Source organism: Podarcis vaucheri (assembly GCF_965113315.1).
Source record: "Podarcis vaucheri genome assembly, chromosome: 11".
Classification (NCBI taxonomy): domain Eukaryota; kingdom Metazoa; phylum Chordata; class Lepidosauria; order Squamata; family Lacertidae; genus Podarcis; species Podarcis vaucheri.
Genome location: NC_138749.1, coordinates 35,207,332 through 35,231,909, shown reverse-complemented (window position 1 = coordinate 35,231,909; position 24,578 = coordinate 35,207,332). Strand labels below are relative to the sequence as shown.

General features: G+C 42.5%; 1 protein-coding gene and 1 long non-coding RNA gene across 14 annotated transcripts in view; one reads left to right on the top strand and one right to left on the bottom strand.

Annotated features, from left to right (window-relative positions):
- LOC309514631 overlaps positions 1-21,129 on the bottom strand; it is an 89,943-nt gene extending 68,814 nt beyond the window's left edge. For both annotated transcript variants that reach the window (XR_014212095.1, XR_014212096.1), the window contains exon 1: positions 21,040-21,129. This is a non-coding gene — a long non-coding RNA (uncharacterized lncRNA). The remainder of the gene's footprint in view (positions 1-21,039) is intronic.
- Positions 1-24,578, top strand: part of MEF2C (myocyte enhancer factor 2C) — a 181,436-nt gene that overhangs the window by 358 nt on the left and 156,500 nt on the right. For 9 of the 12 annotated variants that reach the window (XM_082191799.1, XM_082191798.1, XM_082191806.1 and 6 more), the window contains exon 2: positions 12,348-12,445. The gene's annotated coding sequence lies outside the window, so the exon portion shown is untranslated. Of the gene's footprint in view, positions 1-12,347; positions 12,446-19,793; positions 20,101-21,659; positions 22,270-24,578 lie in introns of those variants that run through there. The other 3 variants (XM_082191802.1, XM_082191801.1, XM_082191804.1) reach the window with 2 other exon arrangements.

Here is a 24,578-nt window from a genome sequence, read left to right as displayed (position 1 = left end):
TTCTTTCTAATAATTCCTTTGACAAAAGAAACTTTCACGACCAAGATCCAGTGTTTTATATTATTGCCGCTTTTTGGAAAAGGTATTCTGAAGACTAAATGCTGAGAATATATATGTTTAGCATGCGGGGGGGGGGGAATTGGCAGGAAAGCTAGGGAAATGATTTTCCTTTTTTTAAAAAAGTGAGAAGTGAAAAGAATATGTTCGATTTTGTTTCCCTCATTCTACCTATGATTCTGTATTTGTTTCTGACCCCTGTTGAATGTCCTATCGGATATAATGTACAGGAGTGAGTTTTTCAATCAAATGGGGAGTGAATGTGGAAGACTTTTTAAAATGTTAAGATGTTACTAATCAAAGGGCAACCATACATTAAATACTGGAGGTGTCACTGGGGAAAGAAGTTGGATTATGAAACAAAAGCTACGTGTGAATATAATAGTGTATTTGCACCCTGATTTCACTATAATTGCATCATGTGTGCTGTTTGAACAACTGTTAATTTCATAAAACCGCCATTCTGCTGGTGGAGTCTACAGAGAGGAACATTTTTTCAGGACAATCTTATTTTAATTACTGCAAAGACGTGGGGGGAAAAGATCAAATGCTAAGGCGTATTTTAGGGAGGAGCAGAATTTTTATGATGAATTTCTATTTTCACAAGCTTGTGCTTTTAACTGTGCTTCACAGCAGTTCTTACAAACTGTCAAACAAATTGAAAGCATTTCTGTAAACAAGTAATCAAGTTTTTTTATTTAAAAAAAGAGGGGGGAGAAGAAGAAGGGGGGGACCCAAGACAAAGTCTATATACAAAGAGAACATATGAAACTGCTTTTAACAACCAGATTCCATACTGACATACTGCCTGGCACGCAAGTTTAAAGAGCACAGAACAACAGATAGATAAATTGTGACATTAATTTGGCACTGAAGGTTATTCTGCTTGGAAAATAAGCACGGGAGTTTTAAAGCCAGGATTGTTCAACAACTTTAAAGAGATTTTCTACATGGAATATTTGATTTTCCCTATGTATGGAACATGAAGTCCAGGGGTTACTGATCTCAAGAAATGGGTGAGGTTTTTCAAACACTAATCGGTTTTTCAAAGTAAATGCAAACAATTTCCTTTTTTTTTCCCCCTACAAGAAATTTGTGTTTACGATCACAGCCTTGGTCTGCCTGTCTGTCTTGTTCATGAAAAAAAAAAAATATGAAGATGCAGAACAGCTGATTTGTCTTTATAACTGTCCTAAAACCAGGCAGCTGCCAAAGCAGAATGCCATTGACACAGACATTTGCAAGAACAGTTTTCAGTTTGTGAACTGTCACTGTAGGTCACTTGATTTCATACAATGACACAAATTATGTTCAGAAAGAAGGGGAAAATATGTAATCGGTAACTTAATTGGCTGTTTAAGGAACCTGAACGTGTGTTTCCTCTGATATCAATCCAAGACTAAAATCCTGTGCACACTTGCCTGGGATTAAGCCATATGAAATACAGTGGGGTTTACTTCCAAGCAAACACGAATAAGATAGCACTTCATGGAGCTATACACTGATTGATAATACCTAAATATGTAGCATACCACATCATTTGCTTCCTAGGCTGTGACCTGTTGAACACAGGGGGACTTATTTTGAGTAAACAGGCAAAGAAGGTTGCCTTTAATTTCTGAAAATCCTCCATGCCCATTATCTTGAAAGATAAATACCGTAATTCTAGAAAGTTTTCTTTTTTAAAAGCAAAACAGATACCTATGGGAAATTACGAAACTGTACAAATTCATGAGCAATGGCAAAAATAGTAAGCTACAAACTGTTTTTCTTTTTGTGGAATCAAGACACCTGAGCTTCTGTTAATGTGACTCACTTAATTAAAATCTTTGTAAATAGAGTTTGTAGCCTGAGTTCCTTCTGTTTAAAAATTAGTCTGTTTTGTTACACCTGAAATCATAAAGTAGTTTACTTCTTTTGAATAAGAAACCTAATTTTGTGTATTGGCAATTATATATGCAACTTATTTAGCTTCATACTGATTAACCCTGATCATTAGCTTTTGACATTGTTACCATATCATCTAAATATCTGAGTGTGACTGAATAATAAAGGGCTAACATTTATCTACTAACAGATAGTATCTGTTAAATGGACCTTTCCTCTCGTCAGTGAAATTTAAAATAAATAAATGTTGTTGTTTATTTAAAGGTTGGATGGTTTAAAAAGCAGAATTGGTGCACTTTTGTCCTTTTCCTAAACACATGCTCAGGAGTGACTGAAACAAATTTAAATGACTGCCATCAATAGCTATGTATATTCAGAATTGTAGACTCTTAAGATTTGTAAACTGCCCCGGAGGACCTTGAGTCCAGTCCCATTATTTAAGGCAGTCTAACCTGCATCTCAAGCTTTTCTGATGAGAACATTCACAGTATTTGCATAAAACCTTGCAAGGAATAACATTCTGGAACCTCCATTGGTAGTTTACTGTTGCAGAATTCTTCCTAGTTCTAATCTTAAAATTTTGTTTGTGTAATGTGAGGCGGGTGCTTTGTACTCTATACTTGGAAGATATGGGGCATGGTCACTGGGGACTTCATAATAGGCAAGCCCTGTCAAAATACACCTTGCCTGGCCCCTGTTCATTGCAATGAGATTTCCACCAGGGGACTTCCACATAGATTGTGCATATAGTTACTCTCTTCCTTCTTTCTCACACCCTTTTAAATAGCTAAAAACAGCTCATGTGAGCCCCACAACATCTTTTTAGGGGGGAGGGGGGCTAAATATACTCTGTTTATCCAGATTTTCCAGATAGACCTTTTATTATCCATTCCATTCCTTTATGTAAAAACGACAACACCCAGCAACCTAGTTCACTTTTCTACTACTTCTTTGTCTTTACCAGTAAATTGTAAAACTTGACAAAGTTGTCTCTATGTATTTTCTCTAACTGTGACTCACTGGAAGTGCAGAAGTTTTGCATATGCTATTCCTCCTTCCAAGCCTAGAAAGCCATGAATGTGTCTTATACTTTCAAAGCAATGCATGCCTTTCTTTCTTTCCCTTGCACTAGGGAAAACGCATAATAGCTTTAATGAAATTAAGAGAACGGACAAAACTGCTGAAATTATAATCTTGCACAATTGCCTTTGCATACATCTGTTTGCATATATATTTATTGATATTTCTTTTTAAAAGGTAAGTGATACAGCTGAAAAGCCAATTTGCAAACTGGTTTTCCTTTTGTGTGTCCATTAGATGCAGTATTCCTGCAGCGTAAACCCAATGCTCCTCTTCCTAATCATTTAATTTAGAGCAGTCTTGAAAAGTACAAAAATATGGCCTAAGAACAAAATATTCTATCAGAATCGCTCAGGTACTACAAGACCATTTGAGTGGCAGGTATAGTAAGTTATTCTTCCTGGAAGGAACTGTTACACACCAAGGGCAATTGAATGAGTAGAAAATTGTTAAGTTCTTAGAATAAATTATAGATCATATGAACCAATACTCTCAAAATCAGCCATGCTCCGATTGTGACTCCTCACTAATCCCTGAAATTAATTGAATACTTCCTTGACATTGTCACATTCAGAGCTATTTGACCCTCCCTTTCTTCAATGTATTCTCATTCAATCATCTTGGGCGATTATCAAACACCACATTTTAATTCTACTCCAAGCCTGCAATAGATTAGCCTTTTTGTATTTCAGTCATGGCCTTACAGTCGAGTTCCATACTATTGGAGATCCAGCAGTTTAGGAAACTCGCAAAACAGCATCACTTGCAAAATATCCATATAGCTGTCTCAAGACACTGGGAAAAAAATACAGGAGTATAGGCATATAAATGAAAAGAGTCTAATGTGGCATCAAACACAACTATGAACCAAAATGTACTATGGTGAAAAGTGGCAGACTCTGTTCTTCTATCACTCTAGTATGTTATCTTGGAACATCCTCCTCCAGAGTTAACGCCAAAATGAAAGCTGCCCTGACAGGCTTTCCTGAGAAAGATGAAGCAGACTCGTTCTCTCCTGCTCCAAAGAGAAATTAGAAATTGAAAGGAATCGGATCTGGGTTAAATATTAGGAGGAACCTCCTAACAGTAGCAGCTGTTTGACAGTGTCTTTTCTAGAGGCCTGTCAGAAACACTGCAGCTGCACCCTGTATTGTAGATCATGCACTGAGCTGGGGGTTGAGCTAGGTGACTTCCAAAGCTCCTTACCAACTCTAAAATCCTGAAATCTTCCCTGATCAACACAGGCCACATTCACTCCATACGTTTAAAACACATTCATGCCACTTTTGCAACCATGTCTTCCCCCCAAAAAATCATGTGAATTGTAGTTTACCATGCACAGAGGCACAATTCCCAGCACCTCTTAACAAACCACAGTTCCCTACAGGAGTTCTGGAAGAAAGCCAAGTGCTTTAAACATATGGTGTGGATATGATCATAATCTACACAGAAGACATGCAGCATTACAGAGATATGGGCTGTGTTGCCCACATAACCAATTCAAAGATAGAATTTGAGACGGTGGAGAATCCCAGACAGTGAATCAAAGTTATGAGCCCAGAAAAAGGGGAATCTGAGATAGTGGGGTGAAACCCACATCTCACTGTAGTCCATGGAAAATCTCGCTTTTATTTCTGTGAATCATATCCACAGCATGCTCTGACTTGTTCTTATGATCAAATAAATTATTTACACAGCGGACCTTTATATAGGTGGGTCGGGGTTCTTTCTGTCTATTTATAAAAAAGTTATATTTATTTGGGAGAGCAAAATTGCTAATTTTTTTACCAACTATATATCTAATAAAACTATTTAATAACGAATGTACTGTACTCCTTGTTTAACTCCTATTTACTAATTTGGCTGGCTTCCAAAACTCCTGGGGGGGGGGAAGACTGACCGTTTTTAATAGAATATAATGTATTTAGTTTCTGAGAAGCTTGTTAGGTGTTGCAGTGTTTTAACTGATTTCACTCGTAGTCAACAGCAATGCAAAGAGAAAGGACAATGAACAGATTAGAAAATCCATATGAATAAAGAAAGGTAGTTCAAATGCTAATGAATAAGCACCATTTAAAGTTTTAAAAGAATGTTTCTGATTGATAACGTAGCAAATTGTGGATATTGTAATCCCAAAACTACCTGTTTTCAAATAAAATAAAAATACTCTGGGGTGGCATTTTACATATGTTTCTGTACTAAGAGACAACTGCTGCTTTGTGGTGAATTTCAGGTTAAAGAAAGGAATCAAGCCCGAGATGTTTTTGTTGTGTTTTAAATGGCCTAGCATTTAGACTTGTAGTACTGCAGATGAAGTGGGATCTCATTCCTGCAAGCCTGGCAAGGCAAGCTGGCTTTATCCTGCTTGTCAGAAAAGCCTTCATCTCACTGCTTTGCTTTCCCAGTCCCAGTACATCCGCAGTTCCTACAGCCCATAGAATCCAAACTGGTTTTAAAACATCGTTTTAATACACTGAGTGCTATTTTATATTGCGCTGCACTGGACTATCTCTCTTCCACACCCAGCTTGACTGCCTTCCTGTTTTTGAAAACCTCTCTATTCAGTGTTTGCTCTCACTCCCGAGAGCTTGTGTTTAGTCCACTGATAGTGCAGTGATCTCTCTAGCAGGTTCACATGTTGTTTCATTGTTTCAGATGCTTACTGAAAAACAATATACTGTATACCAATACTGAAAGTTTTGTGGTTTGCAAAGCAATGGAACATAATGGTGAGGAGCATTTTGTTTTGTAGCTCATGCTGCTTTCATACTCCGGCAGCTGACTTTCAGGCTAGATTACCCCCAAGGCTAAATATGCTACTGAACGAGGCTTGGACCCCACAGTGTACAAGTACAGCCATGCAGTGCTCTAAGAGCATGTAAAGTGTGGGCTGGGTCTATATTGCATGCCTTCATTCCATGCCAGTCTCCTTTCAAATTCCACTCTTCTCTGAACATGGCAGCTGTGTGCTTAATCACATGACAAGGGAAGAGTGATATCATGTTCCCCAGTTAAGTACCAAAAGGCTGCAAAGCATGAGAAGCAGGATAATGAGCAGTGTGGGACTAACGGGGCACGAAGAGGATGCTTTTAGGGGCTTAATTGTGCCAGAGGCAGGCTCAATATCTGTTTCCAGCACAAGGGCTTAACCCTGGAGAATATGAAGCCCAGTTTCCACTCTCAAACAGGACTCCCATTGCAACCACATTTGGGGAGAGATCACATGGCAATAGCATACCTCTTACCTAACGTCACAAAGTATTGTGAGACTGTTGAGAGACCACACCTCTCCACTCCACCCTGAGTTGCACGAAGGGCAAGTCTTCTGTATGTCCAGTCCCCTGTTCCTTTTAATCCATTCATGAATATACTGCTTAATGTCAAAAGAGGATTCTAAGCGGTTTACAAGTATAAAAAACAGTGATGTATTATATTGCCTTTTTCTCCTGCAGAAAAATATAGGATTTTTTTTGCCAGTCCATCTGATTTGGCTTTGGTGGCTTTTGCTGTTCTTGTTGGCCTTCTTGTATCGATTTGGGGACAGGGTTTATGTTCTGTATGAACTGCCACAATTGGTGCTTTAGCATTGGGCAGCAAATCAGGGTTAGAGATATTAGCAACCCATTTGGGAGTCACCTTAAGGGCTTTGGGCTACTAGAAATAACTGTATCCCCCTCTGGGTCAAAGGTTAGTTGGGGTCTATTCTGCCTTCCTACCCTGCCCACCTATCAGTTCGAAAGCACCCCTAAGTGCAAGTAGATAAATAGCTTTATAGCGGGAAGGTAATGGCGTTTCCAGCTTTGTCAGGCTAGCCACGTGACCCGGAAGTGTCTTCGGACAGCACTGGCTCCCGGCCTCTTAAGCGAGATGAGCACGCAACTCCAGAGTCGGACACTACTGGCCCGTACAGGGTACCTTTACCTTTACCTATTCTGCCATGTGGTTTTACTAAGCAGGAAGGTTAGATGCTACATGTTGATGAGAAATTGCAGCACTAGACTTCATGTCCTCTTAATGTGAAACTGTCATAAGTTGGTAAGGGCTTTTTTCACCCAGCTCAGTACATGTGGTTTCTGGTGCCTTTCGCTTCATCTCCACTGCAAGAATATGTAAAGAGAAGGTAAAAAGCCTTCATCAGCAAGGGGCTATAGAGTCCCCCTGCACACCAGGGATTAGAGGGAAGAGCTTGCAGATCAAATGCCAGTAGCTGGAAACTGCAGGAGGGGAGAATGCTTGGGTCTTGCATGCAGGCTTCCCCAAAGGACACTGGGCTAGATGGGCCATTGGCCTGATCCAGCAGAGCTCTTCATATATTCTTAGAGGTTGGTATTGCCAGGTAGATTTGATCCTAAATATGTAGCTTCCTGGATCCTTATTATTTATCCCATGTCTGCTTGCTTTGATGTTTGCCCTGACTAATAGCTCAGATAGGAGAGCATGAGATCTGAATCTCAAGGTTGTGGGTTTGAGCCCCACATTGGGCAAAAGATTCCCACATTGCAGGGGGTTGAACTAGAATAGATAATCCTCGTGGTCCCTTCCAACTCTACAATTCCATGATTCTACTGTGGTCAAAAAGAAAAGAAAAGGTGATGACAAGACCTTCCATTAATGTGCAATGAACATTATATAGTTTAGAAATACGTGATGTTGGGGTGGGGGGCAGATCCCATGTTTCATGCCTTTCCCCGGTAGCACTGTTGGAGGCAGTATGTCTCTGAATACTAAGTGCTGGGATGCACAAGTGCTATAGTGTGCGTATACTGCTTGTGCGCTTCCTACAGACATCTGGCTAGCCATTGTGAGAAGAGCATGCTGGACTGAAAAGGGTCTTTGCTCTGATCCAGGAGGGTTCTTCTTAATGTCATTATAGCATATGTATTTTTTTACTGCTTGTTACTTTGTTACTTACTTTTTTACTGGCATGGAGGGAGGAGAGGTAATTGTGGGATTTTAGTTGATTAATTTATGTTGTCTTGGGAGCCAAAATAACTCAATAGGTCTTCATTACCATGCAGCTTAACTTCTTTGCGACTGGCGGGAGGCGGGGAGCATCTTCTGCTCCACCCCAGGTACCAAAATGCCTTGGGACATCTCTGTTCAAACGGCATTCCCAAGCAGAGGAGGAGGAGTTGTCTCAGAAAGAAGGCATCCTGACATTCCCCCCACTTTCTGAAGGGCAGGGGCAAATGTTTGAGCCCTGGAGATCTTTTTTGTTTTCCAACCTTATACCCCACCTCATGTTCAAAAGAATCTCAAAGCAGCTTTTACAATACAAGACATAACACCCAAATAAAATGTATAAAACACGCCATGTTTCATTGCAAAAATGAAGACGTGTGGGAATGAGATCTTCTACTCTTCTAAAGCAACATGCCCTGAACTGGCCCCCTCCATTAAGTTTCGAACTACAACTCCCAGCACTGGGGCTGTTGAGAGCCCAAGACACCAGGTTGGGGTAGACTTTCCTACAAACCTGGCCACATTCCTGAAAAAATGATTTTGTTTAAGAACACACCTGAAACACAGAGAAGATGATAGTCCTAACCATCTCTTTTACACGTGTGTATGAAATGACTCCCTATAGATCCCCATACCTCCTGCCAAACAGAATCAACCCAGAGCACCCAGGGAATTATCTCCTTGTTGGCAGATTCCGCCGCCTTTCGGATGTGGGTTTTTTTCATACTCCCGAAATCCTTGTTGCAGTTGGAAGAGGAGGATCTGATCTCTGCACCGTGGAGCGTCTGAGCTACTAACCGGCAGCCAAGCATCAAATCGCTTTGCAGCAGGAGGAAAATGAAGAGGGGCGGCGGGGTAGCACATCAATAAGGTCCGAATGGAGCGTTGGAAAAGTATGAAGCGCTCTCCTCGCTCCCCACCCCCGCACCCCCGTTGGTCGGTCCCAGTTTCCTGCCAGCCGCGTGGCTTGGGTCGCACCAAAAAAAGACTGGAGGGGGGGTGGACGAGGAGAGTCTGGGCATCCGGTAGACTGGACGCTCCTGGGTGCTGCCTGGCCCATCGACCCTTTGGGCTCCTCACGGGCGATATCCAGGCGCAGGAGGCGGCATGGCGGCAGCCGGCATGAGACGGACGGACAAGGAAGTCTTCCGGCGTAGCCGCAGTGGGGATCGCAGCCCGGTCCCGACGCGCCTCGTCGCCGCCTGCGCGGTTTTTCTGGCGGGCGCGTGGCGGGGGATGGAGGCGGTGAGCGGATTGCAGGCGTCGGGCTGTGCGACCTCGTTGGCCCCTTCGAGGATCTCTCTCTTTCCTTCTTTCTGAACCTTCCCTGAGACCTGCGTAGGAAGGCAGAAGAAGCAAGGGAGTCCTGACACATACCACCAGCTCCCACCTGGATTGAGAGGACTCAGTCAGCCTCCTTTTTATATAATGTATTTGTTTGAGTGTTTAACTTGCAAGCCACCTTGGGTTTCCTAACAGAAAGGCAGTATATAAATCCAGTCAATAAATACACTTTGAGGCCACAGCTTGACCCTCTTGGCTTTTCAAAACCTTGAGGTCCTTCTCCGTGAAGCCTCGCTGTGCTCCCTACCCCCTTGGCAAGGACAGTGACAGTGGCCCTCTTTTTTCTCCTCTGGAAAGCACATAAAGCTGAAGAAGCAAAGTTGGAAGAGGGATACCGTGGCTGTACACACACCTCTGTTCGCCCAGCTCAAGCACACTCCCGCTTCTGGTTCGGGGAGAGGTGTGCGCATGATGTTTGCCAGAACTATTTTGCAATTTCTTACGAAATGCCACATTTCGACGCTTCCTCTGTCACCCCTTCCAAAACAAGTTTCGATCCGAATTGAGAAAAAGAACAGTCTAGCTGCGTTTTAAATGTGTGCACAGTCTAGTTCTCACTTCCTCTTTCAGCTGTATGGGCTTTTCAAAGCTCAGATTAACTCTTCTAAACCCTCCATTGATCCCTTGGAGAAGGAAAGTTTGTGTGCTCATTTTTTTCTGTTGAATGAGGGTGGGTTGATAAGAGGGAGTGACGGGTGACAAGACGTGGGGGGTGTCCATGGCATTCACACAAAAAATTCAAATGTGTTCTTGGGCCTAAAAAGGTTGGTGACCCCTAACTAAGAGTTTTTGCATGCCAGAGCATTCAAGAGACCACATGAAAATGCCCACAACTCCCCCACAGTAGGTTTTGTGTATTGTGTGTACAACTGCATCAGAATGTAGAAGGAATAGGTTAACCCGCAATCCTTTCTAGCAGCCTCCATTGTGGAGGAGGTAAAGTGTGAAAAGAACAAGCAAGCTGAACACAAGTCTGCAATGTAAAAGAAAAAATCAGGGCTGCAGTTTATGGTCCACGGACCATAGTAGGAATTGCTTCCAAGTAAACAACCCAAGACTCGAACTGGCTTAGACTCGATACAGTTAACAGGGTTCTGATACAGACTATCAACACTTTGTTATTGCGTACAGCGATACAATGAATGTCTCCCCCATGAATTTTGTAAGTTAGAAACATAGAAAGCTGCTTTATATTGGTTAGACCTTTGGTCCATCTAATTCAGTGTTGTCTATGCTGACTGGAAGTGGCTCTCCAAGCTTTCAGGCATGAGTTTTCCACAGCCCTACCTGCAACTGCTAAGGGTTGAACCTTGGATCTTCTGCATGGAAAATGTGTTCTACCACCAAGTTATGGCAACAACCTAGAATAAAACATTCACACAAATAATTTAGTTAGTGATACATTGTATATCAAATGCTGTGTGTGTGCACACACGTGCATGTGTGCATGCGTTTTCACCCTCCTTGCTTCCTTCAGAAGTTCCAGTGAGGCCGTTTTATGGGGGCAATTTCTCTGTGAGAGACTTAAGCCCCCTCTTGTAGCAAAGTTTTTTTAAAAAAAATATACAGGAGGAGCAGCAGTAAAAGTCACCAAGCAACACCCATCCATCTTCTCAACATCCTTTACCAGCTACAAACCTCTTAGCAACCACTTCTAGTAACCTCAGCCTCAGATTTCTGTTTTCTCCTTTTTGCTTATATTCAAACACCCACCCACCCACCCAACAACAACAAAAAAACCCTATATCTCTCAGTGTCTGCCTAGGCTGATTGGGTATGATAAACTCCAGTGAACTAGGGTAGCCAATAGTATGGGAGTAGCCAGGATTTATTTTAGGAGGGGGGCACAGAACTGAGTTATATGTGATGCAATTGGTCGGTTAGTTAAGTATTTTTATTTATTTACTTGATTTAGGGGGCCTGGCTGCACGTATGGCCAATTGTCCTCAAAGCCATTAATCAGGAGACCCTCTTACCACCATCAGATGTCAGGTTGGAGAGAAGAAGAGGTCCTTTAGCATGATCAAGAAGAATGACTATATCTACACCACTAGGAACTAGAATTGCTTTGAATCACAGCCCTTACAAAGCTTTAACAAAAATCCAAAAACCCACCTGTGTTCCAAGCTAAGATGGTAGCTCTGTTGTGATGGATTGACTCTGAAAGGCTGTCCACATAAGACTCTTGTGCCTCTTGTTCAGCACCTTAATATACAACTAGAATGTAGGTAGAAGTACTTTGGGGTGGGGAGCACCATGTTGACCAAATATATTCTCAAGGGACTGTATCCAATGTTGGTCAAATTCAGAGCAGACCCATTAAAATTTGTGATCAGGACTAACTTAGGTACAGTAATTTCAATGGGACTCATCTGAGTGGTGGTCTTTCCATTAAACATGCCACCAGCACTGCTATCAAGATCCCTCTGATTTAATATATCTATTGAAGATGAAATAGCTGTAAAGTTATGGAGCTCCCTCCTACTGGAGCTACAATTGGCCTGCCCAGTACTGTAATGTTTTTCTAACACATTTATTTACTCTGTCATTTGAAGTTGAGGCACTAGTTTCGAGTCTCTGGGACTGTTCTATGCTGTCAGATTACTTTAGTTTAATGCTATTTTTTTTGCTATTTTAATATTATCATTTTGTTTTATTGTATGGTTTTATATTATGTTGTATACTGCCCTTAAGATGAAGGGTTGTCTAGAAATAACAGCAACAATCAGTATAAAGCATCTCACATAATATGCCAGTTTGCATTTATTTCAGTCTAGCGTTCCAGATTTGGTGTGGTTCACTATTATGATAATTCAGCATCTTAGATAATTTAAACAGTATTTACTCAAAATACTCGATCTTAGTTGCTTGTTAATACGTAGTTTCTAAGTGATATCAACCAGTTTGCCTAAAGCTTTACAGGAACTGTTGTCTTCAAGAATTTTCATATTATTTGCTTCACGAATAGAGATCTGCATTTTAATAATGTCTTACTGTTCTGCTTTTAAACATTCAAGGTGCCGACTAAGAGTTGTAAACTGTGAAGTAACTACTATGGAACAGCTTAAGTAAAGCACCGAAGGTGGATGAATTTGAAATACAGAGGGTGTATGTGGTGAGTGTTTCATATTTTAATTCCCTGCCTCCTGCAAGATCATTCAATATTACAAAAAGCTCTATTTATTGCTTCCTTTTTTGGATTTAGGGCTCAAGCTAAACTCTGCAGTTGTGTGTACTAAAAGGTATACAGATGACAAAGCTTCTCCCTAATCACTACTTATTGTACATTATATCGTTTTAGCCATGGCATGCCACGGTATTTAATATACATGTGTCACCCTTTCAGCTCCTACCTTTGAAAATATATTTTACAATTAATTCATTCCACAAGAAATTATATACATTTTCATTCTCCCCTATGGATTGTGAAATATTTAAATTACCCTCCTGGAATCTACATCCTATTATAACGAGATTTTGGGAATTTATATGTTATGGGCAATTATAAAAGCAATATGGATTGAAAGAATATTCTGAATGATTGGAGAACAAATACAGTATTGTTGAATAAATTCTTGTGGGGTAGATCAATCTATAGCCTTGGTTCCTCTCAGGGTGGGTTGCTGTGGCAACCGCCCCAGCTTTTATATATATATATATATATATATATATATATATATATATATTCCCCTAAAGCTTGTTTCAAGAGCTGTACCCAGCATGGGCCAAGCTTAAAAGCAGACAGATGTAGAAAGAAGTGCTTTCGTGAACTACTCTTTCAAGACAGGCCTGTGGTAGAGAGGAGCATAGGAAGACATGGGGTGGGGCTGAACTATGAACAGAAATGGGAACCCAAGTCACCCAGGGTTAGGATGTATAAACTCTGGGGTATTCAAATGTGACTCTGGCACTCTGTAATTTAATTGTCGCTTTTGCAATGTAAATTGGCAGCGCTGTTTCTTTTGAAGAAATAAACATTTGACTATCACTCCAAATTGAAGAAGGGGGGGGAGACTCGGATAATTACTGAAAGGGGATGTTAACTGAGCTCACCATGAAATAATCATACTTGTAAAGGAAAGAGACACTTGGCTGCACCTCAGCCCGTGGTAAGGGTATGGAAGGGTTGATTACTCCAATAATTGCACCTCCTGTTGTGCATTTTTCCCCCTGTGTGTTTTGTTTAATTCAGATGTAAGTTTCAGGTGGAAGGCTGGGAAATGGTGCAAGATTTTCTGTTTCCTGTTGCCAGCAGGCCTAGGCCTAACAGGAACCCTTAATCTTACCTTCCTGGAAGAAATCCAACGGGGATTTGCTGCCAATTATTGGCTGTTTGTAACACATGTTTTTAAAATAATGGTCTGGAGGTGATGGTGTTTCAGTGTAAATTATATTGAATGCTAAATGACACAGGAAGATTCTTCAGGTGCTGTAAGAACTATTTTTATTTGAAGCCTAAAAATATTCTCTACTGAGTTTCAAGAATGAAGGAAACAATTTGACTTCTATACTGCTTGTCTATGAAGTACTGAAACACTTTTTTTTTTAAGGGGGAGGTGTCTTATTCATTGCTTTGGGCATCTTTGCTCTGACTGAAAAATAATGTTGGCACAAACCACTGAGTATCAGTCCCCAGGATAAGGTCATGTCTATTTAAAAACTGGGCCCTAATAACCTAAATATGTAGACGATGCACAGGACATATGAAGCCACTGCATATATTTCTTTCAGTGGTGTCATTCTCTGATTTCGGGCTATTGAGCCAAAGTAGTGCTGACCTTTGCCCTGTCAAGCTGAGAGCCTTGCCTTTGAGACATTTCAACACTTTACAGCAGCTTCCCCCCAAAGAAATGCAAGAAATTATAGAATTTTGCTCACTACACTTGGGTTGGCTTCATATAATTCCCCTTCCCCTTGTTTCACCCTCTCCCAAGTGATTTTGTGTTGTGTGTTTAGCAACATCCCAAGATGACAGACACTGTTGAGTTTTGTCACCCCTTGTCCAAGAGACAACCATCTTGGTGCATATAATTTCCTGCATTTTTTTCAATGCCCCCAGCTTTGCTTTGAATAATTTCAGACCAGTTTGGGCTATGTGAACATACAGTTCCTGGGTAACCATAGGTAAGGATTTTGGAATGTATTTCTTTCTCTGTCTAAACAGCAGCTGATAGCCTGTAGGTTGAATTTTGATCACCCTATTTTTGTGCACAAAAAATAGACACTTTGAACAAGCAATAGCTTCTCTAGTCCTACATCTACTATCAAGATATCTATGAGATCCAGTTCCTAAATCCCATCTCAGAGCCACTACCAGACTGTTTCTCTCCTGTGGATAAGAATTCAGTTGCAGATCTGCAAATTCACTTTGCAAAATGAAAGTGGATTAGCCTTCTTGCACAGCAAATCCACTTCCCCCCAAAATTGGACATTTTCAGTAGGGAAAATGACTGGAAAGTATGAGAAAACAATATTTTGATACAAAGTTATACAGACCCCCCACAAACAAATCGGGATGAGTGTGCAACAAACAGCCAACATTGTACAACCTCCCTGCAAACTTTGTGAAGAGAAATTGGGATGAATGCTCAGTAGGTCACCTGGAAGCAAGTTTTGTCCTACTGAGCACTCTACTGCCCTTCTAGCACATGCTAGAAATCTGAAATGACGAAGAAATTGTGGGGACCATAGATCTTTGTTTATAGTCATATTCATTACTGAACTCTATATGAAGTCAAGTTATGGTAGGCTCATAGGTCTCTGTTTCTCTATGTGCATGACTTCTTTCCTTGGGGGCAAGCTGGCTTCAAGGGTCAGGTGGTGCTGCAAGTGATGAAAGAGAAGTTTTCTCTCCATGGAAAAGCCCAGCCTCTGCCTCCATTCATGCCTTGTTTGTCTCCTTGGAGACAACCAGGGTGTAAAGGGGCAGATGGGCCTGTGAGAGTGAAAGAGGGAGTGCCCTCTCTCCTAGTGCAGGCTGGTGACTCTGAAAAGAATTGAGCCATACCCCATGACCATGCAGCCGTTCCCCCCGCAAGCAATTGTAAAAGCAATGTTTCTCTCATTTCTAATTTCTCCAGTCTTAAATTCATTGTTGTTGTTGCTTTGAAGAATGAAGTCCTCATGAAAATTCATAAGCATTTCACTATAAATATCTCCTAATATACACATTTTTAATACAATTTCCCTGTATGAAAACATTTTTGCAAAAAAAGCTTTCCTGTAATGTAATACAATTTTTAATGCTATTTTCACTAATATGTGCATGTTTATTTACAAGAATGGTGCATCATGGTCCTTGATCCAATTTAGGGGGCTGTGAGGTTAGACAACATTATGTGTTCCCTTCTTCTTCTGTGACTTTGAACAGCCAGGTATCTTGAAAGGAATTCTTGGTGTTACTGTAATTCAAGACATATCCTACAAAAAGTTACATGATCTACCTTAAAGCCCGTAGTCCAGATCCAAAGGGACCACCTAAACCTGAAAGCTGAGGAGAAAACGATGTGCACATTTCATCAAACCTTTAAGCACTTTCAAGCTCTGTTGCTTTCAAAAGGAGAGATTAACTCTCCCGTTGAAATCAACGCAGGTTAGCAGAAGTTTCTCCATGCATTTGAACTTTTTGATGGCTGCAACAGCAAGTAGTTTTTTCCATATGTGAAACAGCCATCATAAATCAAACACCATCTCACACCATGTCAAGCCCAATGATTTTCAAGTGAGGCAGCTCACCACAATCAGTGGTAAGTCACTGTGTGATGCATTATTGAGTGGTGGGCATTCATACATGCATGTGTCAGGAATGTGGCTGCATAGTGACGAAGTGATATACAGTCAACGAGCAATTTGCACAGGGGTTCCATTCTTGGACCCCATGCGTGTTAGTGGAGAACGTATAAGCACAGCACACCCCATTCTGCTCTGCTCCTGTTCCGCCCTTTCAGTGACGTGTTTTCTGACATTTTCAGTCATTTCTGGGTTTGGTGCTGTGCACACATGTGCTTTCATGCATCTTTTGGATACATCTTAAGCAGCCATTGCCAGTATTGTGAACTTCCTCTAGAGCTTGGTCCCAATAATAGGTATACATCGAATCTTGAAACCACAGAGGAGTTATAGCGTATCAACCTTCATAGTGCTTTGCAGCATGTCATCTGTCTGGGGTAACTAAATTTTTCCTGTTGTCTGCACCATTATCACGTTAAAGGTGTTTGTTTTGTTTGTCACTGTGGAAGAAAGAGCAGGGTTGGTGCTGAAAAGAAAATGCTAGTGCTGTATGACTGAACGTGTGGCAGTTATCAACAGGCCCACATTGTCCTGGATACTATTTGATGCTGTGGATTTCAATCCTGAACAGTTTCTACATTGTTTCAAAACCAGTTCCCATTCAAAATGTAATCTAAAAAATCCAAAATACTGAACTATGGTAAAATTGCTCCTCAGCCATTTATGGTGTGCCTCTCTTATACCCATGACAGAGATGTGTCTGCCTGTTGAAATAGTAGAATATCAAGTCTTTCCAATAACACAGTGAAGCAATAAAACAATAACACGTTGCTCTTAATTTACAGCCTTAGCTTGTATTGTGTGCTATGATGATTGCCACTATGATGTGCAAGAGTTTTGTCTTTGGTCATCAATGGGAACCTGGAGGTTCCTTCTCCAGGCAATAAAAAGAAGTTATTCTACATTTTCTGGTCTTTATTCCCTCAACTCTGGAAGTTCACAGGTCCTTTTCGGGCATTTATTTATTTATTTAAAAAATCATTTATAAACTTCAATATGTCTGCATACATATACCCTGAATATGTAAGAAACCATTCTTTTGTGGTGCATCCAAACCAATAGGCACTTGACCATCTGAGATGGCATCACATCATCCATTCCTCCATCACAAAAGAGGAGTCATGCCACGGCCAGATTGTTGGATGAGAACCTGAGAACATGAGAACCTTAAGTTTAAATCTGCCCAGCACCATCATTGTGCAGTGCTTGAATAAAGCTCCCCTTTAGCAAAAATAAAGTGCAGTATCTGATGGGAATGATAGCAATTGTAGATGAATGGCTGAAACTGGATTCCCTCTGAAACAAAGTTGTGTGCTTCATGGACACCTCCTGCTCCCCTCCTGTTCAGCTATAGATTCCTTCGTCTATCTCTTCCTTATGCTATTATGCTATTATAGTGTCATCTGTGTGCCAGGTGCTGGACAAAACACTGAAGTCTGGCCGAGAGGACTTGGCAGCATTTGAATTACGTAATATGTATAAAAGGTGTGATCAGAACTTAGAACTTATCTTAAACATTCCTATCACAGTGATACACCAAACAATGTAAGGAAGGGTTCAGATATCATACAAAATGCTGGAAGGTTCACTCTTCAGTGGCATAAAGCCTAACACCTAGAAAATAATAATAATAATAATAATAATAATAATAATAATAATAATAATAATAATAATATCTTTATTGTCATTGCCCCCTCTCGGGGACAACGAAATTACTTGGCTGCTCCATCCACCCAGGTAGGGCACTCCACACAAAATCAAAACAACTATAAAAACACTAATTAAAACAATACAGTATAAAACAGCAAGGAAGATTAGATGACTTTCAAAGTCCAGGCTTCCCATTCAGGGCCGAGATCGCTCTGGGGAAGAAGCTGTTCTTAAGACGGCTCGTTCTTGTCTTCATCGTCCTGTATCTCCGTCCCGACGGCAGGAGCTCGAAGAGACAGTGACCAGGATGTGATGGATCTTTTACTATGTCCAGTGCCTTCCTATGGCACCTTGTGGCATAAATCTGCTCTAAGGTGGAGCAGCAAATTATGTTGAATTGGTAAGTGGGCAGAGCAATCATAGGTGGTAGAGGACTCTGTGGCAGAGAAACTGCAACTTTATAAGTTCTGCCACCTTTCACAGGCAAGGGGTGTGTGTGTGTGTGTGTGTGTGTGTGTGTAGGAGACGGGTTTTCCATTCCCAAGACCCACCACTGTTCAGCCTTCCAAATTTTCCCCTCCCGATGACACTGATATTCTATTTTGGGGAGTGTGTTCGGTGAATGAGAGGGCCTTGGATCCAAGACCTGCCCTCTCCAGCATTCTTGAACACCCTGTTTCTGGCCTTGCTCCTTTCAGAGTTACTACTGGTAAACTCTGACAGCAGCACAACCTGGTCCCACACCCAGAAAGCCTCTGCCTGCAGAGAGGGAGGTCTACACCACCCAACAACTTCTCAGCCACCCTTGCAGGGAACAGAAGTTCAGTCCCTTATCCCATATAAATGATTAGATACCTTTCCATTCCTTTTCTTTTTAAAGAAAGCCACTGAATTCCAAAGTACAAATACTTTCCCTTTTCTTTTGGCAATAGGGATATTTAATTAAATATATACTTTTATGTTTTCTTTAAAAAAAATACAAGTGGCTGCATTGGTTCATGGGGTTGGGGGAATCTAAAAGTCAACAATATGGTGATATGCACAGTAGGAGAAATGTAAATGTCTCCATGTACTGAGCAAGCTTCAAAGTACCCCAGCACTCTTGTTAAACAACAAGCAGAAAAAGAGAGGAGGAAAGAAAAAAGATGGTCTTGGGTATCTATCTATCTATCTGTCTATCTATCCATTTGTCCACATTCTGTTTTTTGTTTTGCTTTACATCCAGCCTGAAGAAGCATTCTGTGGAACTTCAAAGCTTGCTCTCTGTTGTGTGACATTTCAGTTGGTCTTAATTAAAAGGATTATCCTGCTCTTGATTTTGGATTTAACCTGGTTTGTCTCTTGTTTTCGGGGCCTCTTCAGATTGTGAAGTGGTGTGAATGTTTTAAGCAATATTCATATATCTGAATATTCATTGTGAGAGGTGAGGCTGCAGGGAACCAGGCAGAGGGCCTTTTCGGTAGTCACTCTTGCGCTGTGGAACACCCTCCCAGCAGATGTCAAACAGATAAGCTGCTATGTGATTTTTGAAAGACATCTGAAGGCAGCCCTGTACAGGGAATTTCTTAGTGTTTGATGCTATATTATGTTTTTACTGTTTTTTGTTGGGAGCCGCCCAGAGTGGTTTGGGCAACCAAGACAGATGGGTAGAATAATAATAATAATAATAATAATAATACATGCTCCATGCCCTTAATTTATCACCTCTGTAAAAGTCATGTTTTATTCTGTATTTGAACGCAATGAACACCTTTCCTCTATTCCCACCCCCTTCACAATGAAAACACAGCCCTCCATGTACAGATCAGAAGGCAAGTGCCCAAACTACGACGAACCCAGAAAGCAGACCGTCGTGGAGTTTCACAAGTGATTTACCGCCCTAGAGAAACAAGGAGGAAGGTCAGCAAGTCAGCCTGTCCCCTTTCCGAGAGCGGCCACTTTAGGGCCCAGGGAGCGCTTCTTGGCCGCGCTGCGGTCGCCAGGCAAAGGGGCAAGGTTGCTTGCTCTCAAGCTCTTCCCGGGCGATGCTCTCGCAGAGCTGAGCTGGTGAGCTGGCACAGCGGAGTTTGCGGAGGCCAAGTGAGGATCTGTTCAGACGGGGCACCAGGAAACGCGAGCTGCTGCCAGACGAGCGAGCACGCCTAGGCTTCCCCCGAGGAAGGGAAGGAACCGTTATTTAATCTTCCAGCCACCCCGACCCAGCTGCCCTACTAGCAAAGCCTGGCGAGTTTTATCTGGCTCACCCCCCTCCCCAAATCGTAGGAGCATCCCGCTTGTTCCCCCGGAGCCCGCGCGCCTGTTTCCTGTGCAGTTTGTTTGGAGACGTCCCGGGTAAGTGAAGTCCCGCTGGCGCGGGGAGACGGAAAAGCCTCCCGAGTTTGGGAAGTGGGGCTGCTCCACTTTGGAGAGAGCGGAGCGGAGGGTCCGCGAGGAAGGCGCAGCAGAGGTGGAGGGAGGAGGGGGGCAGAGGAAAGGTCAGCGCGCTGCGAGAAACGAAACGACAACAGCAGCCTGCCTCTCGCCTTCCACCCCAGCTGGGCGAAGGCTTTCGGGCAGAGCAATGTTTTCAGAGCACGTTGGAAAGTTAGGCTGGCTGGACAGCGTGGAGCGAGCGCTGCCGCCTCCAATGTCGACGAGATGGTGCTGCCGCCGCTAGCGGCGGACTTTCCCTTGCAGTGCAAGCGGGACTTCCTCTGCTGCTTCCTCCGTGAGCCTCGCCGCTCCTCCGATCTGCTATCCCGTTGAGCCGGGGGGCTCGGATCGGAGCCCATCCGGACACACACCTCGCGTTTATCTTCCGGTCGATTCCCTGCTTTAGCCTCATCTGTCTTTATTGACCTCAATGGGCAAACGAAGACGCCACGCTTCCTAAGCATTTAAGCAGCTCCCCCACCCCAGCTCCGTCACCTCGCCCTCCTGGCTCCACATCCATCCCATCCCAGCCAGCCAGCCCACCGACCCACCGGTTTAAAAAAGAAGTGTTGCCGCTGGGGACCTCCGGGCGCCCTCCTTCCTTCCTTCCTTCCTTCCTCCCTTTCCTTTCCTTTCCTCCCTTTCCTTTCCTTTCCTTTCCTTTCCTTTCCTTTCCTTTCCTTTCCTTTCCTCCCTCCCTCTTAACTTCTCAATCCACGCGCGCCTGGGGAGCTGCCGGGGTCGCCTCTGGCCGAGACCACTTCGCTGGCCCAGACGACTCCAACCACGATCTCGCGCGTCCTCTCCTCCTCGCCCCCACCCGCCCCTGTCCAAAATCTTCTGGGGACACAGACAGACCTGATCAGGAGGGGGACCGGCATCTGCGGGGCGGTGTTCTCCGCCTCTCTGCCGCGCGATCGCTTTGCTCGTGAATAATAATAGTAATAATAATAAGGATTGTCACCAAGGCTTGTTCCGTGGCATATACCAAGTCCTTCGACTCCCCATATCCACTAACCAAGACGTGCCCCCCCCCACTATTGCGCGCTCGCGCTCTCCCTACCCCCCCCCCCCCCTGGTAAAAAACTAAAATTAGCAAAATGTCAGGCATGGCAAGATTGATTCAGCCAAGATGCAATTATCATTTAAAAAGTGCTTGATTGAGGTGCCTGATGTTGGGTGATTTATTCTGCATACCATATACATAATTAAAGTAGGGTAGTGGAGTAATTTATCAATCTCGTTGAGACTAGAGAGGGGCGAGAGAGAAAGAGAGAGCGAGAGCGCTTTGCCATTGCCTCTTCCTCCCCTTCTAGACTCCTAGCTGGTCTCTCGCCTCACTCTCGCTGTGTTTGTTTTATTAAAACGCTTTCGGGATGTGATCCCGCCCCCTTTTTTCAAGAGTGAAACTGATTATTTCTCCAGCTCGGCAGGAGAGAGTCATTCGTTTGGGATTGTGGGAGAGAGAGGGGAGAAGAAGAGGAGGAGGAGGAAGAAGAAGGGAGGAGGAGGAGGGAGGACACAAGCAAGAGAAGCTTCGCCGGGCGTGTAGTTGTGAAGCTTCCTTTCCCTGCCTCTCTCTCTCTCTCTCTCTCTCTCTCTCTCTCTCTCTCTCTCTCTCTCTCTCCTCCATCCGTGATGTTACAAAGCCTGTGAGCTGTTCTTTTCCCCCACTCGCCTCCTGTCACTTCCTTCCTAGACGCTCTCAGGACGATTCCTGCTTACTTTTAATCCGGCCAGCAGCACGGGCACTTTCGCCTCCCGGATCCTCAGATACACACGCACATACGCCGCCACCATCGCCAGAGAGCTGCTGGCTGCTCATTGGATTGCTTTGCAAGGTTGTGTGTGTGCGCGCGTGTGCGTTGCGCGCGCGCGTATGTGCGGTTAAAGGAGGCTGCATGTTGAACCAGGTGGTGAACATCTTACAAGGCTGGAAGAACTAACGGCTCCCCCCACCCCTGCTTCCTTCTCCTCCTCCTCCTCCCCACCACTCTCCTCGGTCTCTTGTCTCTTCTTCTCCCTCCGTTGCTCCCAAGAAGGGGGAAATATCTCAAGGACTAGCCTGATCATCCAGCCCTTTGCAATGTAAGTACACGTGCGATTTCATCCCGAAGTAGTATAGACTTGCTCCTTCAGCCTCTCGTGGAGGCATTGCAATGTTTTGTATGGCAGGAGACTTAGCATGTACTGGGAACGTGCGTGGCGCAGACATAGCGTAATCGGGTGGCTTTAAAGTAACTTTGCACTCAAACCCAACATAGTTAAAAGTTGCAGAGAAATTGTGTCTCTTCTTCCCCCCCCCCCTCCCTTCCCCATCCTCCATCAGCTGCATGAGTATTTAAACTTTCATGAAGTTAGTTCACGTCATTGGTGTGTTTTGATATTGTGAAGTGCACTCAGGTTTGTTTGTCTGACCTTGGAGTACTTGCCCTGCGAGTTATCAAACAGTGCAGTGAAGAAATAAGCTGGCATAAGTGCAAATGGCCTTTTCAACTCGGCTGTGTGCAGCACGTCACTTTTGTTTTAATGCCTCGGTTTTCGACACAGCATCCCTCCCAGAGCATCTTTTTCATTTGCACACTTTGCTTTGAGATGGGGGAATCTGGGAGATCCAAATGGGGAAAGGTCTCTCTCTCTCTCTCTCTCTCTCTCTCTCTCTCTCCCCCCCCCCCAGCCTTTCCAACTTTAGCTGTAAGTTAAGCAAAGCTAGATTGCTCCCTGGCAAGCTGTCTAACTTCATTATTTATCTTATTTTCACCCGGTTTTAGTTTTGTGTGGAGGAGGAACAGAAATCTATAGAAGATAGTGTTTCATTATTTGAAAATAGTTATATTTTGGAGTAGCTCAATAGACTTGATTCGGGAGATCATGTGAGAATAGTGTTACTTTAATAATGCTGTTTGTCTGAATTGTAGAACTTATTGTTTTCATATTTACGTAGCTGGCCAAGCTTGTAGTGTCTCATCTTTAGAGTAACCAAGATAGGTCTTTTAAAATTAAATGCTTATGGTACACACCTCATACCTGCTACTGTTTTAAAGTGATTAAGCGGAAGAAGGGCATTCAGCCAATATTTCAGTGGTGGTCTATAGATTCCTAGCTCAAGACAAAATGCTTTTTAGTAGCGTATATAAAATGAAACATGAAGGCCATTGTCTTAAATATATATCAGTACCTTACATTTGCTTTACTAGAGGATATAAAAGTGTCCAGTTGGCCAATTACATTAGACAGATATGTGAAGTCTGGTTTTCCCCCCCTTTCCCGGTGGCACTTAGCAGTGGCATTGTCGTTATAGAGTATACATATTTATATGTAATATAATAATGCCAAACCCTAAGGCATAATAGAGGCAGGGCATAGGAATATAATCACCTGTGAACCAAGACCTATTTTTTACAGAATAATTTCAGGATGCTACTTCAGTCCCAAATAAGGTTCAAGGAATCCTTTATCATAATGTGTTACTTATGTTTTAAGGAAGTTATAGTCAATAAAATGAGCATCTTTTGAAGGAAGCATTTATATGTCCCCCCTATGCTTCAGTGCACATTGTATCTATTCTTAATATTATACACTGGAAGCACTGGAACATATTTCACTAGCTAAAATCCTCAAGATTTGGAAAGCATTGCCTGCAATCTAGCAAAACATATGTATATGAATTGTTATTGTATGTTATGATATTAGTTTCGGGGGGGGGCAGTTCTATGATTTGATCCTGCACATCTTTCTATGAGTTAGATTTCACAAAACTGCTTGGGTGACAATAGACAACTCATAGGAATGAGTAAAATGAAGCTAATAAACAGAAAGAAATATCTTTTTGACAGGTTCCAGATATGACATAAATGGATAGATAGCCATTTTATCCTCGCTGATAACTGCATATAGTTGGAATATATGAGTTTCGCTTTTCTCTAAAGTGTGCTAAATTATAAACACTGCACCTATAGCGAGGTTGTCTCAGAAATGTGTACCTGGGATTGCATTACAAATATCATTGTACAGAATGCAGTTAAAGTTACTTGTTTGGGTTGCCTGTTCTGGAATCCTTAATGTGTGTAATAATGACAATGGTGTACCTGCATGGTAAAGATGTTTACTTGGAAAAGAAGTTGTAGGCAAATAACTCGCTTGTTGATAAATTCTTATGATAATAGGGCAGATGGATGACTTTTCATAAACCATCATGTAAGCAGGTACCTGTCTTAATATACCTAAACTATATACATTTATATACCTAAAGCATATATTCAAATATGTAAAAATATTTTTGTCTTGTGATTTAAAAATATTAAGTAACTCTTAGGAGGACAGAAATATTCCTACCAGTTCTGAGCTGAAAACTAATTAAGTTCTATATTTTCCATTTATTACGTGGATAAAAATGG